The sequence below is a fragment of the Rhinoraja longicauda genome, chromosome 44, assembly GCF_053455715.1.
Source record: "Rhinoraja longicauda isolate Sanriku21f chromosome 44, sRhiLon1.1, whole genome shotgun sequence".
Taxonomy (NCBI): Eukaryota; Metazoa; Chordata; class Chondrichthyes; order Rajiformes; family Arhynchobatidae; genus Rhinoraja; species Rhinoraja longicauda.
In genome coordinates, this window is record NC_135996.1 from 6,790,134 (window position 1) to 6,805,812 (window position 15,679).

General features: G+C 45.6%; 1 protein-coding gene across 3 annotated transcripts in view; it reads right to left on the reverse strand.

The window, feature by feature from the left end:
• The window catches only part of ash1l (ash1 (absent, small, or homeotic)-like (Drosophila)), a 227,793-nt gene that overhangs the window by 207,766 nt on the left and 4,348 nt on the right, over window positions 1-15,679 (reverse strand). The window lies entirely within an intron of this gene.

The window sequence follows — 15,679 nt, forward strand, 5'->3', positions numbered from 1 at the left end:
TAACTCAGCGGGTCAGGCAGCATCTCTGGAGAAAAGGAATAAGTGACGTTTCAGATCGAGACTCTTCATCAGCTGTTTTCATCATCAGTCAGTGAAGATAATGAGTTATCTTCAAATACCACTGCACTTGTCTGTTAGATAGATTGCCTTCAACAAAATTGTGCTGTCTGTCCCACAATAACCTATATTCCTCCAAAGCCTCAAGTACTTTTCCCTTCTACTGACATCAGACTGATTAACCAGGATTTTTTTAATGTACGTAAATGGGACAATATTTGATGCAATGATACAAAGTGCTGGTGTAACTCAGCAGATCAGGCAGTGTCACTGGAGAACATGGATAGGTGACGTTTCACAGAGTGCTGGAGTAACCCAGCAGGTCAGGCAGCATCTCTGGAGAACATGGATAGGTGATGTTTCAGAGAGTGCTAGAATAACTCAGCAGGTCAGGCAGCATCTCTGGAGAACATGGATAGGTGATGTTTCAGAGAGTGCTGGAGTAACGCAGCGGGTCAGGCAGCATCTGTGGAGAACATGGATAGGTGACGTTTCACAGAGTGCTGGAGTAACTCAGCGGGTCAGGCAGCATCTGTGGAGAACATGGATAGGTGACGTTTCACAGAGTGCTGGAGTAACTCAGCAGGTCAGGCAGTGTCGCTGGAGAATATGGATAGGTGACGTTTCGGGTCGAGACCAGAAGGGTCCCTGACTGAAATGTCAGCTATCCACGTTCTCCAGAGATGCTGTCTGAGCCACTAAGTTACTCCAGCACTTTGTATCATTGCCTCAAATACAGTCCTATTTCGCCCCCTTCCCCCACCCCAGTTTCTTATCTCTACAATATTAGCTAGTCCTCTGGGATTGTTCGCAAATAATCACCAGTTCGATATTTGTCTACCCGTCACTAGTTTCCCCCAGCAACCTTGGAAGCACCGCTCTAGAAGCTGTTAACATTACACCCTTGATTGGTATTTTCCAAAGCAAATAGAACAATAATTAAGAGCAGCCAATTAGAACACCCCTTGTGGCATTTTAAGACCCATTAGGGCTTCAAATATCACACGCGAGACATTTTACCTGAAGTTTAAATTACAATTCACACTAGAGGTTAATTTGTTCCCTCTCATGTGCACAGTCTGCTGAGAGTGTAGTCGGACAAAAGCGCGCACACATATATTCAGCAGACAAGTCCAGCATGAAGGGATAGCAAAAGGCAAAGGGCTTTTGCCGAAAGAAAAAGAAGCAAAGTCTCTGAAAGGCCGAGGCAGAGTCAGCAGATTTCGCTGGTGCTGTGGCAGCTCCCCGCGGTTTCAAGGGCAGCCCAACCTCGGAATCAGAGAGTGGTGAAGATGAATGGGCTAAGTGCACGCATCAACAGAACAATGGGCCACATATCATCATCTGATCATCGCAGAAAGACCGCCAGTTTTGCAGCTTTTCGTGGCGGGACTATCAAGTCGACAAAATTCCAAAATTAGAAACAAATTCTCAACGAGCTACACAGCCCCAGGAGAGAGAAAGAGAAATCCATGAACTACTGACAAGGGTCAATGGGAATAACTAACCGCGCGAGGAGATTAGGTTGACGGTGACACAGCATGCAAGGTCAATGATAATAAAGTTGAAGACACAGATTAAGTTAAGCATAACATGGAAGGATGACTTGCTCAGACTTGATATTGAAGTGGATTCAAAAGATATGCCTTCAGTACAAAGGACAGGCTTTTAATCTCAAAACTCTCAGAAAACATTCACGCTACAACTTTAAACACTTTGACATCAGCAAGCTTCCTAGTAGGAATTTCCTACAATGTTTAGCGCAATAGGGTTGCTGAAGGCTTGGCATGTGCAGCAGCATTATCCTAATTTGTCCTCTGTTCTACAAATGACACTGTAGATAGCTCCAATTACCACAACGTTCTAGGATCAGAGAACAGAGAAGATAGACACAAAAGGCTGGAGTAACTCAGCGGGTCAGACAGCATCTCTGGAGAAAAGGAATAAGTGACATTTTGGGTCAAGACCCTTCTTCAGACTGAGAGTCCTTAAAGGGCCTTTTGAGGTGACTTGGTCATAGGATGGGAGGGATTGGACCGGGGGGGGGATAGGATGGAATTGAGGGATGTGGAAATGAATGGAGCGGGGCAGGAGCAGACAGAAACAATGCGTCTGCCAGTGCAGTTCTGTTTATGGATTTTGGGGAGACGGTAAAAATGGGCAGTGTGGGGATGGGGATCGACAAGGATGGAGGCTGTGGAGGGCAGACAGCTGGGGAATTGGTCTCTGAACAGAGGGTTCTGGGAACTTTGGTTAGGGAACAGAGAATTGGTCTCGGAGGCACATGGTGGAAATTGGAAATGGCTTACAATGGATGAGCAGCATTAATGCACCTCAGCTGTGTTCAAGGACCAAAGACGATGTCTCTCTGTACATCAACATCCTGTCTTTTAGCAGATTATGGGAGGATCTTATAGAAACTTACAAAATTCTTAAGGGATTGGACAGGGTAGATGCAGGAAGATTGTTCCCGATGTTGGGGAAGTCCAGAACCAGGGGTCACAGTTTAAGGATAAGGGGGAAGTCTTTTTAGGACCGAGATGAGAAAGTTATTTTTCACACAGAGAGTGGTGAATCTGTGGAATTCTCTGCCACAGAAGGTAGTTGAGGCCAGTTCATTGGATATATTTAAGAGGGAGTTAGATGTGGCCCTTGTGGCTAAAGGGATCAGGGGGTATGGAGAGAAGGCAGGTACAGGATACTGAGTTGGATGATCAGCCATGATCATATTGAATGGCGGTGTAGGCTCGAAGGGCCGAATGGCCTACTCCTGCACCTATTTTCTATGTTTTCATTTACTCCATTGATCTCCCAAAGTGCATTACCTCACACGCCTGGATTACAGTTGCCATCGCTCTGCACAATTCCCCAGCTGATCCATGTCCTGCTGTATCCTTAGACAACCTTCATCTTCATTCAACGCCACCAATTTTTGTTTTGCCAACAAACTTTCTTATCCAAATAATTTATGACCAACAATTTATAGCCGGCAAATCTAGGGCAGCATGGAGGTAGAGCTGCTACCTCATAGCGCCAGAGATGCAGTTCGATCTCAACTGCGGGTGCTGTCTGAACAGAGTTTTAACATTCTCCCTGTAATCACGTGGGTCTTATCCAGATGCTCCAGTTTCCTCCCACATTCCAAAGACCGTGCAGGTTTACAAATTAATTGGCCTCTGTAAATTGCCTCTAGTGTGTAGAATGTGAACATGAGATAACAGAACTAGTGATAGACAAAATGCTGGAGTAACTCAGCGGGACAGGCTACATCTCTGGAGAGAAGGAATGGGTGACGTTTCAGGTAGAGACCCTCCTTCAGACTGGTGATTGGTGACGTTTCAGACTAGAATCTGAAGAGGGGTTCCAACCCAAAACATCACCAGTTTCCTTTTCTGTTGTGCTGCTGCAAGTAAGAATTTCATTGTTCTATCTGGGCCATATATGACAATAAAATACTCATGACTTGACTCTTCTCCCCAGATGCTGCATGACCCGCTGAGTTGCTCCAGCATTTTGTGTCTATCTTCGGTATAAACCAGCATCTGCCATTCCTTCCTACATTTTGAACTAGTGTACGGGTGATCAATATGTAGGAAGGAACTGCAGATGCTGTTTTAAACTGAAGATAGGCACAAAAAGCTGGAGTAACTCAGCGGGTCAGACAGCGTCTCTGGAGAAAAATAGGTGACGTTTCGGGTCAGGTCTCGACCCAAAACGTCACCTATTCTTTTTCTCCGGAGATGCTGTCTGACCCACTGAGTTACTCCAGCTTTTTGTGTCTATCTACAGGTGATATCTACAGGCGATCCTCACAGTCTGAAGGGTCTCGACCCGAAACGTCACCCATTCCTTCTCTCCTGAGATGCTGCCTGACCTGCTGAGTTACTCCAGCATTTTGTGAATAAATACCTTCGATTTGTACCAGCATCTGCAGTTATTTTCTTATACTACAGGTGATCAATGGTCAGCATGTACTGCTTCCACACTGTATCTCTAAACTAAAACTATCGGGATTGATAGTTTTAAAAGCATATCCAAACTCAAGTGGTAAATGTATAGCTGCAGTCTATTACTAACAAGTGCTGTAATTTGATGCCATAAAGAAAGCGTATCACATATTGCTCATTCTATTTTACCTGCTGCTAATTGGTGCCAGTGTGGTTTATTAAGTCCAGTGATAACAGCAAATGCTAGTATTTAGACAACTCTGATAAAGGAGAACAAAAGGTGAAGCACCTCATTTTGCTGTCCCGCTGTGAAATCCATCACCAGAACTATATTGCCATTGATCAGTGGAAGCTAACATTTAATTGAAATGAAATGGATGCTCCCCATCTGAAAGAGAACCGATCCTCACACAATCCTGCTGCTCCTCGTAGATTTCTATATCATGGACCTTTTAAAATAGGTCAACCAGAAGCCTATTATTCTCACAAGAGTTCTCAACAAGTTTCCTCTGAACACAGAACAGCAGGAGTGTTTGGGAGAAAATTGTGATTGCTCTCCACTCATCTGCTACAAAGGCCAACTGTGCAGAAGCCAATACCTGTTATCAGTGACGATCTCCCCTCCTTATTTGGCATCAGGGAACATATCCACATCGATTCAATAAATATGCTCAGCTTCCACTGGCTGCATAGCACCGATTCAAAGGGGGATTATTCTGTCATTTACAGGGGGGAATTGACTTATAAAATAAAAAGCTGTCATACTGAGAATAGTTACTTAACGGAATCTCCGACAAAAGCCTACAATAAGATACCCACAGCTATTCTGGTCTCTCACTAGCCAATAGCTTCAGCTCTATGCCGAAACAACATGGTTTGATTCAGAGTTACTTAGCATGAAGACAGTCCCTTTGGTCCAACCCGTACATGCTAAACAAGAGTAGACACGAAACGCTGGAGTAATTCAGCAGGACGGGGAGCATCTCTGGAGAGAAGGAATGGGTGACGTTTCGGGTCGAGACCCTTCTTCTGAAGGGTCTCGACCCGAAACGTCACCCATTGAATCTGAAGTAGGGTCTCGATCAGAAAAAATCACCCATTGAGTCTGTAGAAGGGTCTCGATCCGAAACGTCACCCGTTCCTTCTCTCCAGAGATGCTGTCTGTCCCGCTGAGTTACTCCAGCATTTTGTGTCTACCTTCCATTTAAACCAGCATCTGCAGTTCTTTCCTACACAAGGAACTTTCTCTATTGTTTCCATAATTAAGGGAGATTTTCTCTCCCCTCCAAATCATTTGAAACAGCACCAACTAGGCACATTCCTGAGAGCACTGAGCGAGCAAATTAAATTAGCATGAAAAATACATCAAAAACATGTGTTATACCTTAAAAAAAATTTTTTAACTTGCAAGAGACTTAAGCAGCATGCAGCTTCCAAGCATAAAATGGAATCCTGTTACAAACACCCTCGCTGGATGTGTTTCACAATTTTCACTCCGCCCCAGCTTTGCAATGCTCACAAGAGTCACTGCGGTAACAAGCACTGACAGAACTTTTCAGACTCAAAAATGGCATAATTACTGGTGTTTGTTTAAAATCCAGGTGACAATCGCGCAAACTTTTCCCAAAAGAAAAATTGGCCAAGGTCCTCTGTCAAATATCACACACTTAAATCAACTGCTTTTTTAACATAGCTGAACTTGCAAAGCAATGATATCCGGTGCGGCACAGTGGCGCAGCGGTAGAGTTGCTGCCTTAGATAGTCCTTCCATTCCCTCCCTGTCCCCTCCCCCTTCCCAGTTCTCCCACTAGTCTTAATATAAGAAAATAACTGCAGATGCTGGTACAAATCGAAGGTATTTATTCACAAAATGCTGGAGTAACTCAGCAGGTCAGGCAGCATCTCGGGAGAGAAGGAATGGGTGACGTTTCGGGTCAAGACCCTTCTTCAGACTGATGCCACTCCCACTAGTCTTACTGTCTCCGACTACATCGACCTGAAACATCATCCATTGAGTCTGTAGAAGGGTCTCGATCCAAAACATCACCCATTCCTTCTTTCCAGAGATGCTGCCTGACCTGCTGAGTTACTCCAGCATTTTGTGTCTACCTTCCATTTAAACCAGCATCTGCAGTTTTTGTCCTTCACAAGCTAAACAAGATGTCCATCTACTGTAAAGATAAACACAAAATGCTCAGTAACTCAGCGGGACAGGGAGCATCTCTGGAGAGAAGGAATGGGTGATGTTTTGGGTCAAGACCCTTCTTCAGACCAAGGGTCTCGACCCGAAACATCACCCATTCCTTCTCTCCAGAGATGCTGCCTGTCCCGCTGAGTTACTCCAGCATTTTGTGTCTACCTTTGATTTAAACCAGCAGTTCTTTCGTACACATTTTTTGCTGCCTTACAGCGCCGGATTTGATACTAACTACAGATGCTGTCTGCACAGAGTTTGTACGTTCTCCCCGTGACCTGCGTGGGTTTTCCCCAGGTGCTCCGGTTTCCTCCCACATTCCAAAGACATGCAGGTTTGTAGGTTAATTGGCTTGGTAAAATTGTAAATTGCCCTTAGTGTGTAGGATAGCGCTAATGTTTGGGGATCGGTGGTCGGCGCGAACTCGGTGGGCCAAAGGGCCTATTTCTGCACTGCATCTCTAAAATAAACTAACTGCTGGCAACATGGATGGATAGGTTCAAGAATTCAAAGTAAGATTTAGTCGAAAAACTGTAGAAAAACCCTTAACTTCCACACTCTCCCTTCTTCTAATCGTAAAAAACTTTTGTTTGAAGCTGTCTGGACTTGCACGAAGAACACCAGCAGAAACATGCTGCCAATTACCACAATGCACCCCCATTGTCCCCAACTTGGAGAAACATTGCACTGTATCACAAACAGGTGAATTGGCAACTATCAAAACCATATGCAGTCCAGGTTAAAGTACTGCACCCAGCGCCCACAAGGAATCCAGTTCATTTCTTAATGAACTTGAACAAATGGCATTATGGCAATTTTCTTCAAAGCAAACAGGAAACAAATGTCACAATCAATCCATTCAGACGCCAATTTTTTCTTGTGCTGTCAATCAAATTAGAGATGCAACATAAATCACCAAATCAATTTTACTTATTTTAGACTTGGGCAGCACAGCAGTAGAGTTGTTGACTTACAGTTCCGAAGACCCGGGTTAGATCCTGACCATGGGTGTTATCTGTACAGAGTTTGTACGTTCTCCTCATGACCTGCGTGGGTTTTCTCAGAGATCTTCAGTTTCCTCCCACGCTCCAAAGACGCACAGGTTTGTAAGTTAATTATATAAATGTATATAAATAGTATATACATTTAGTATATAAATGTAAATTGTTCCTAGTGTGTGTAGGATAGTGTTAATGTGCGGAGATAGCTGCTCGGCACGGACTCGGTGGGCTGAAAGTCCTGTTTCCACTCCGAATCTCTAAACTCAAAAAAGATAGTGTGGAAACAGGCCCTTTGGCCCACCAAAGTAATGCCGATCAGGGACTATCCAACACAATAGGGACAATTCACATAAGCCAATTAACCTACAAACCTGTACGTCTTTGGAGTGTGGGAGGAAACCAGAGCACCTGCGGAATGTGGGAGGAAACCAGAGTGCCAGTAGAAAACCCACATGGTCACAGGGGGAACGTACAAACTCTGTACAGACAGTACACGAGGTCAGGGTTGAACCTGGGACTCTGGCAATGTAAGGCAGCAACTCTACCTCTTACGCTATGTGCAGCCCTGTAGATTCTCAAGCTATTTGCAAGGTTTGTGACTGCGTAGGAACCAACTGATTGAACAGAAACACCTGGCAAAAGATAGCCAAAGGCGATGACCTTGGTTTTCGCTGGGAAGGCTTAGCTGCATCTGGTATTGTATACAAGATCTTATCTGCAGTGGCGAACACAAGAGAGGAGGTGGTGGTACAAGGCTGGGTCTTATCAGCATAGGTAGAAACCGACACTGAATTTTTGGGCAAGTTCACCAAGCAACAGCCTGTGTATCAGCAATTGGAATGTCAAAAGATAGATCTTTGAGGATCCTAGAACGCAGCACTGCACCCATGGGAAAAGAATCATCGACTTTAGACACAGTGTGGAAACAGGCCCTTCGGCCCAGTGAGTCCATGCCAACCAGCAATCCACTAGCATTATCCTACACGCTAGGGATAATACCAAAGCCAATTAACCTCCAAACCTGTACATCTTTGGAATGTGGAAGGAAACTGGAGTACCTGGAGAAAGCCCACGTGGTCATAGTGAGAATGTACAAACACCGTACAGACAGCACCCGTAGTCAGGATCAAACTCGGGTCTCTGGCGCTGTAAGGCAGTAACTCTACAATTGCACCATTGTGCCACCACGAGGTTCTGTCCCTAGTTACTTGGCCAGCACAGCGGCACAGCTGGTAAAGTCTCGCATCACCAGAGACTACGGTTTGATCCTGACCTCAGGTGCTGAATGTGTGGAATTTGCACGTTCACCCTGTGACCACGTGGGTTTCCTCCGGGTGCTCTGGATTCCTCCCACATCCCAAAGATGTGCGGGTTTGTAAGTTAATTGGCCTCTGTAAATCGCTCCTGGAGTGTAGGGAGTGGATGAGAGAAAGTGGGACAACGTGGAACTGGTGTGAACATGAGATCGATGGCCAGCGTGGATTCAGTAAGCCAAAGGGCCTGCTTCCATGCTGCATCTCTCGAAACTTAAGCCTGAATAAAAGAGAGAAAGGAGCGAGACTACAGGCCCATCCATCTGACCCCCAACTTTCCTAAGCCACATATTCCACCGAAGTTTAGGAGTGTCTTTAATATTGAAACAGTGCAGCATACTATTTGTTTCATTACATTGCATATTTTCTCACGTTACGTTGCATACCTACTCACCATCAAGACCTATTTTTGTACTGAAGGTGGCTTAGATTTTTCGTTGTTGGCCAGAATACCCATTGGTGTAGGTGTCTCTGTTTGTGCGTGTTTAAAAATAAAATAAAACCTAAAGCATCCTGCAACCAATAATCTGCTTCCAGATCTCTGCCACAGTAAAACTGACCCAAAAACCACAGAGCAATTTCAGTCTTTCTCCATTTTGAGACACTCACAACAACAACAACAACATATAATCCTCCAACATTTTTGCCACCTCCAACGGGATCCCACTACTGGCCACATCTTCCCATCTCCACCCCTTTCTGCAGACTATTCCCTCTGAAACTCCCTGGTCAGCTCGTCCCTTTCTCTATCCCCTCCCCCTTCCCAGTTCTCCCACTAGTCTTCCTGTCTCCAATTACATTCTACCTCTGTCCTGCCCCCTCCCGACTGAAGAAGGGTCTCGACCCGAAACGTCACCCATTCCTTCTCTCCCAAGATGCTGCCTGACCTGCTGAGTTACACCAGCCCTAGTAAGATCACACCTGGAGTACTGTGTGCAGTTTTGGTTTCCAAATTTGAGGAAGGACATTCTTGCTATTGAGGGAGTGCAGCGTAGGTTCACTAGGTTAATTCCCAAAATGGCAGGACTGTCATTTGTTGAAAGACTGGAGTGACTGGGCTTGTATACACTGGAATTTAGACAGATGAGAGGGGATCTTATTGAAACATATAAGATTATTAAGGGATTGGATACACTAGGGGCAGGAAACATGTTCCCAATGTTGGGGGAGTCCAGAACCAGGGGGCACAGTTTAAGAATAAGGGGTAGGCCATTTAGAACGGAGATGAGGAAAAAATTATTCAATCAGAGTTGTAAATCTGTGGAATTCTCTGCCTCAGAAGGCAGTGGAGGCCAATTCTCTGCATGCTTTCAAGAGAGTTAGATGGAGCTCTTAAGGATAGCGGAGTCAGGGGGTATGGGGAGAAGGCAGGAACGGGGTATTGATTGTGGATGATCAGCCATGGTCACATTGAATGGCGGTGCTGGCTCGAAGGGCCGAATGGCCTACTCCTGCACCTATTGTCTATTGTCATTTTGTGTCTAACAGCAATACTGAAACTAATTACAGGTCTACCACTGATTTTTCAGCACCCTTGGTTCCCGAGCCTTTCTGTATTATCCATTTCGCCGAGTCCAACAGAGGTCACAGCCTTCCAGAGGAGTCCAACGGTACCGGAACGGACTGCCTAGGCGGCGAGATACCAGCCTGCAAAGTTGGCTATGAGAACGGATCCGCCAGCTCCGGCCGTGCCAGAGTTCCAGAACCCTGGCTGCAGGGGGGGTGGGGGGGGGGGATTCGACCCACTGATCGGCGAGATAGACAAGTTCTTGATCGGAACGGGTGTCATAGGTTACGGGGAGAAGGCAGGAAAATGGGACGAGGTGGCAGAGATCAGCCATGATTGAATGGCGGAGTAGACTCGATTGGACGAATGGCTCGATTCTGCTCCTATGGCTTGTGAACAGCAACACTCTACTTGGGACTGCAGCCTCTCCACCAACAGTTGGCAGTTCATACACAGGCAGCACTATTGTTATTTTGCCTCTGTCAGACTAAAAACAAACAGATGCAACGCCAAAAACCTCACAACTAATCAGTTACAGAGTATGGTATAATTACAACCAACAAATACAGCAACTCATTTGTGCAAAGTAAGATGCCACAGGAGGTAAACAAATAAGGAACCAATTAATAAAGGACAATGTGCTGGAGTAACTCAGCGGGTCAGGCAGCATCTCTGGAGAACATGGATAGGTGACGTTTCACAGAGTGCTGGAGTAACTCAGCGGGTCAGGCAGCATCTCTGGAGAACATGGATAGGTGACGTTTCGGGTCGGGGCCTTTCTTCAGACTGTTACAAAAAAAGATACAAAGTGCTGGAGTAACTCAGTGGGTAAATTTAGAGTTCCTTGTATCCACCACTAGCTAGTTAATGTTTATATTATATATTAAAAAATAACCCAGTGACAATCCCTTCTCACGTCTCCAACATTCCCACTCCTCTCCCAGTCCTAGACTCTCCCGTTAGTGGAAACATTCTCTCCACATCCACTGTATCCTGGCCTATCACTAGTCACTCGGAAAACAAACCATACAAAGATCAAAAGAAGCAAACATTACAACTTCTCCTAATAAAAGCAAGATAATTTTCACCAGGAAAAGAACAATGGGCAATTACAAAGAAATATGAAAATCCAATCACCAGTTTGGTCACCAAGTTTGACTGACTGGGTAATTAATGACCTCTATCTTGCCTGGTTTAGCAATGTCAAGGATGAGAGGAGATCTTATCGAAACGTATAAGATTATTAAGGGGTTGGACACGTTAGAGGCAGGAAACATGTTCCCAATGTTGGGGGAGTCCAGAACAAGGGGCCACAGTTTAAGAATAAGGGGTAGGCCATTTAGAACTGAGATGAGGGAAAACTTTTTCAGTCAGAGTTGTGAATCTGTGGAATTCTCTGCCTCAGAAGGCAGTGGAGGCCAATTCTCTGAATGCATTCAAGAGAGAGCTGGATAGAGCTCTTAAGGGTAGCGGAGTCAGGGGGTATGGGGAGAAGGCAGGAACGGGGTACTGATTGAGAATGATCAGCCATGATCACATTGAATGGCGGTGCTGGCTCGAAGGGCCGAATGGCCTCCTCCTGCACCTATTGTCTATGTCACTGCACAAGGCTATTTAAAAAAATGCCCCATTCTTCAATGCAGCACTGCCACAGAAATACTCCAGATTATGACCTGGATAGTGTGGAGAGGATGCTTCCACTAGTGGGTGGGTCTAGGTCCAGAAGTCAAAGCCTCAGAATTAAAGGATTTTTCTCTGCTCGGCGGGGGCTTCAATGTCGGGAGCCATGACCGCCCCGACATGCAGCTGCAGCGACTTCGCCTGCCCCGGACCGCGGGGCTTGGGTCAGCCCACTGCGGACCTTTCACCGTCCGGCGCGGCCTGGAACGTGGCAACTTCAACAGCCTGACCGCGGGAGAAGACAGGGGAAGAGAAAAGACATTCTAGCCTTCCATCACAGTGAGGAGGTGACTGAAGGAGACTCACTGTGATGGACGTTTCTTTTTTTGTTTTGTGTTGGTTTGTGATTGTATGTGTTATTGCTTATTTTTATTGCTCTTATTGTTGGACTGTGGGTAACGGAATTTCGTCCAAAAGACATTTTTTGGATGACAATAAAGGCTATTCTGATTCTGATTTGGAAGAGGTATGTAGGTTAATTGACTGGGTAAAATGTAAAAATTGTCCCTAGTGTGTGTAGGATAGTGTTAATGTGCGGGGATCGCTGGGCGGCGCGGACTTGGTGGGCCGAAAAGGCCTGTTTCCGCGCTGTATCTGAAATATGAAAGAAAAAAAAATATGTGGAGGAATTTTTTTAGTCAGCAGGTGGTGAATCTGTGGAACTCATTGCCACAGAAGGCTGTGGAGGCCAAGTCAGTGTATATTTTTAAGGCCAAGATAGATAGATAGATTCTTGATTAGTGCGGGTGTCAAGGGTTATGGGGAGAAGGCAGGAGAATGGGGTTAGGAGGGAGAGATAGATCAGCCGTGATTGAATGGCAGAGTAGACTTGATGGACCGAATGGCTTAATTCTGCTCCTATCACTTATGAACCTATAATGTACTCCAAACTGAGACTATTCAGGTCAAGCCAAGTTTATTGTCATATGCACAAGCACAATGATGTGCAGATACAATCAAAATCTTGCATCACAGGCACACGAACTCAGACAAACAATCGAAATCAAATTACACAAAGTACACATACAATTCTGCAAGACAATTAAAAGAAGAACTGTGCAAAAAAAGTTATTTGTGCACGACACAATTAGACTTTGGAGATAAAGAACCCCTTCGACCCAGCAGGTCCGCGCCGACCAGCGATTATCTTGTACACGAGCACACTAGGGACAATATTACAAAAACAATTAACCTACCAACCTGTACATCTTTGGAAGGTGGGAGGAAACCGGAGCACCCAGAGAAAACCCACAGAGTCACAAGGAGAACATACAAATTCCAGACAAACAGGACCTGTAGTCAAGATCGAACCCAGGTCTCTGGCGCTATGAGGCAGCAACTCTACCTCTGTGCTACCCCATTAGAAAACAAACAAAGTCAGAGTAGCGCAAGAGGTGGTCAACAGTGCTCCATTGTCGAGGTAGGATGAGGGTTGAGCAGGTCAGATCAAGAACCCGACAGTTCAGTTTAGATACACAGCGCGGAAACAATCCCTTCAGCCCACTAAGTCTGCACCAACCAGCGATCCCCCCACACTATTCTACACACACCCACACGGGACAATTTACATTTATATCAAGCTAATTAACCTACAAACATACAAGTTCTTGGAGTCTGGGAGGAAACCGAAGATCTCGGAGAAAACCCAGGCAGGATAAGGGGAGAACGTACAAACTCCATACAGACAGCACCCATGGTCAGGATCAAACCCAGGTCTCTGGCGCTGAGGCAGCAACTCTACCCGCTGCACCACAGTTGTCGGAAAGAGCCTGGTGGCATGCGACTTCATGCTTCTGTACTTCCCGCCCGACGGCAGCAGCGAGAGGCGGGCACAGCCCAAATGGTGGGGAGCCTTGATGACAGATGCCGCTTTCTTGAGGCCGAGCCTCGTGCAGATGCATTCAATGGCGGGGATGGTCTGAGCTCTTCCTGTGCCCTTGCGCTCCGGTGCTTTGGAATTGCCGTAGGAAGCCACGATGCAACCAGTCAGGATACTTTCCACAGTGCATTTGTAGAAGTTTCTTAGAATATTCCGTGCCCTGCTGAATCCCTTTAAACATCTAAGAAAGTCGAACCGCCAGCACACCGTCCTCACGATTACATTTATGTGCCGGGCAGCAAGACATGTCATCCAGGAGGTTAACACTAAGGAGAATTTGTGGCTGCTAACTCTCTCCACCACCGACCAACCGACAGATGAAAAGTGGTGTGTGGTCTCCTGACCTCATGTTCCTGACGTCCATGATCAGTTCCTTGACTTTGAGTGAGATATTATTGTTGGGGCACCACTCAAACAGGTGCTCCATCTCTCTCTCTCTCTCTCGTCCGCCGATTCATCACCGCACAGACTCGGCCAACCACAGTGGTGTCGACAGCAAATTTACAGATGACTTTCTCGAAAGAGCAGGAAACGAACGGGTTCACTTTCTACATTACAACAGTTACCGCAATTAAAAAGAAGTGGTTTGCAAAACGTTCCGATTTTGCAAAAACTGTGCGGATGCAGGTTTGCACCCACCAAGATTGCACAATAGAAAACTCAACGCAAGATTATCTTTCTGATAATCACTTTGATTAACAAACAATGTTTTAATTCTGGTTTTTGAGGTCTTGTGTTCACATACCAAACCCGACTGCTAAATAGAACTTTACTTCATTAAACAACAAAGTATCAAAAAGTCAATTGTCTTCAAAATAAATATTTACACAGTTCATAAGTTCTAGGAGCAGAATTAGACCATTTGGCCCATCACCTTCTCTGCCATTCAATCATGGCTGATCTATCATTCCCTCTGAAGAAGGGTCTCAACTGGAAACTTCGCCCATTCCTTCTCTCCAGAGATGCTGCCTGACCCGCTGAGTTACTCCAGCATTTTGTCTACCTATCCTTTCCTCTCAACGCCATTCTCCTGCTTTCTCCCCATCAACCCTGACACCTTGTAGTACAAGAAGATAACTGCAGATGCTGGTACAAATCGTAGGTATTTATTCACAAAATGCTGGAGTAACTCAGCAGGTCAGGCAGCATCTCGGGAGAGAAGGAATGGGTGACTTTTCCGGTCGAGACCCTTCTTCAGACACCTTTATTAACCAAAAATCTGTCAATTTCCACCTTAAAAACATCCATTGATTTGTCCTCCACAGCCGTCTGTGGCAATGAATTCCACAGATTCACCACCTGCGGACTATAGAAATTCCTCCTCATCTCTTTTCTAGAGGAACATCCCTTAATTCTGAGGCTGTGCCCTCTGGTCTTAGACTCTCCCACTAGTAGAAACATCCTCTCCACATTCAGATAAACAGTGCTAATTTAAAGTTTAAAACCTGAATAAATCTCCCACAGACCAAACACAACCAGTCGTCTTCTATCTCACTTCCCAATAATATTATTTTAAACAAAAATAACATTAGGAGTAGATGATTTCAACTCCATTGATGTGGAGGTGATGTAATTGCTGGCAAATACAAATATCTGTCACCTGATCCTCCGCCTCCTGCCACCACAAGGACACAGCAGGTGACATGCCCTGTAAACTCCTAACTAAGATCAGTTGAGATTAAACACGTTTCTGTGAAAGGATATTCAGGTGAACTACTCTAAACATAGACGAGTTGTAATTCATGTGCTTGCGGCTGTCTAATGCTTTGCCCTTCCGACTGAGAGGCTTGCAAGCCTGCACTGGCAGACAATTAAGATTGGGTAACAATGCAAGATTTTCTTTCCCTGGAGGAAGAAACACGTTTCCACAACAAGCCATGCTGCTAGAGGCAGTGACAGAGCTGCTGCCTCACCTGGCCAGGGACCCAGGTACGATCCTGACCTCGGGTGCTGTGTGACAATAGATAATAGACAATAGGTGCAGGAGGAGGCCATTTGGCCCTTCGAGCCAGCACCGCCATTCAATGTGATCATGGCTGATCATTCTCAATCAGTACCCCGTTCCTGCCTTCTCCCCATACCCCCTGACTCCGCTATCCTT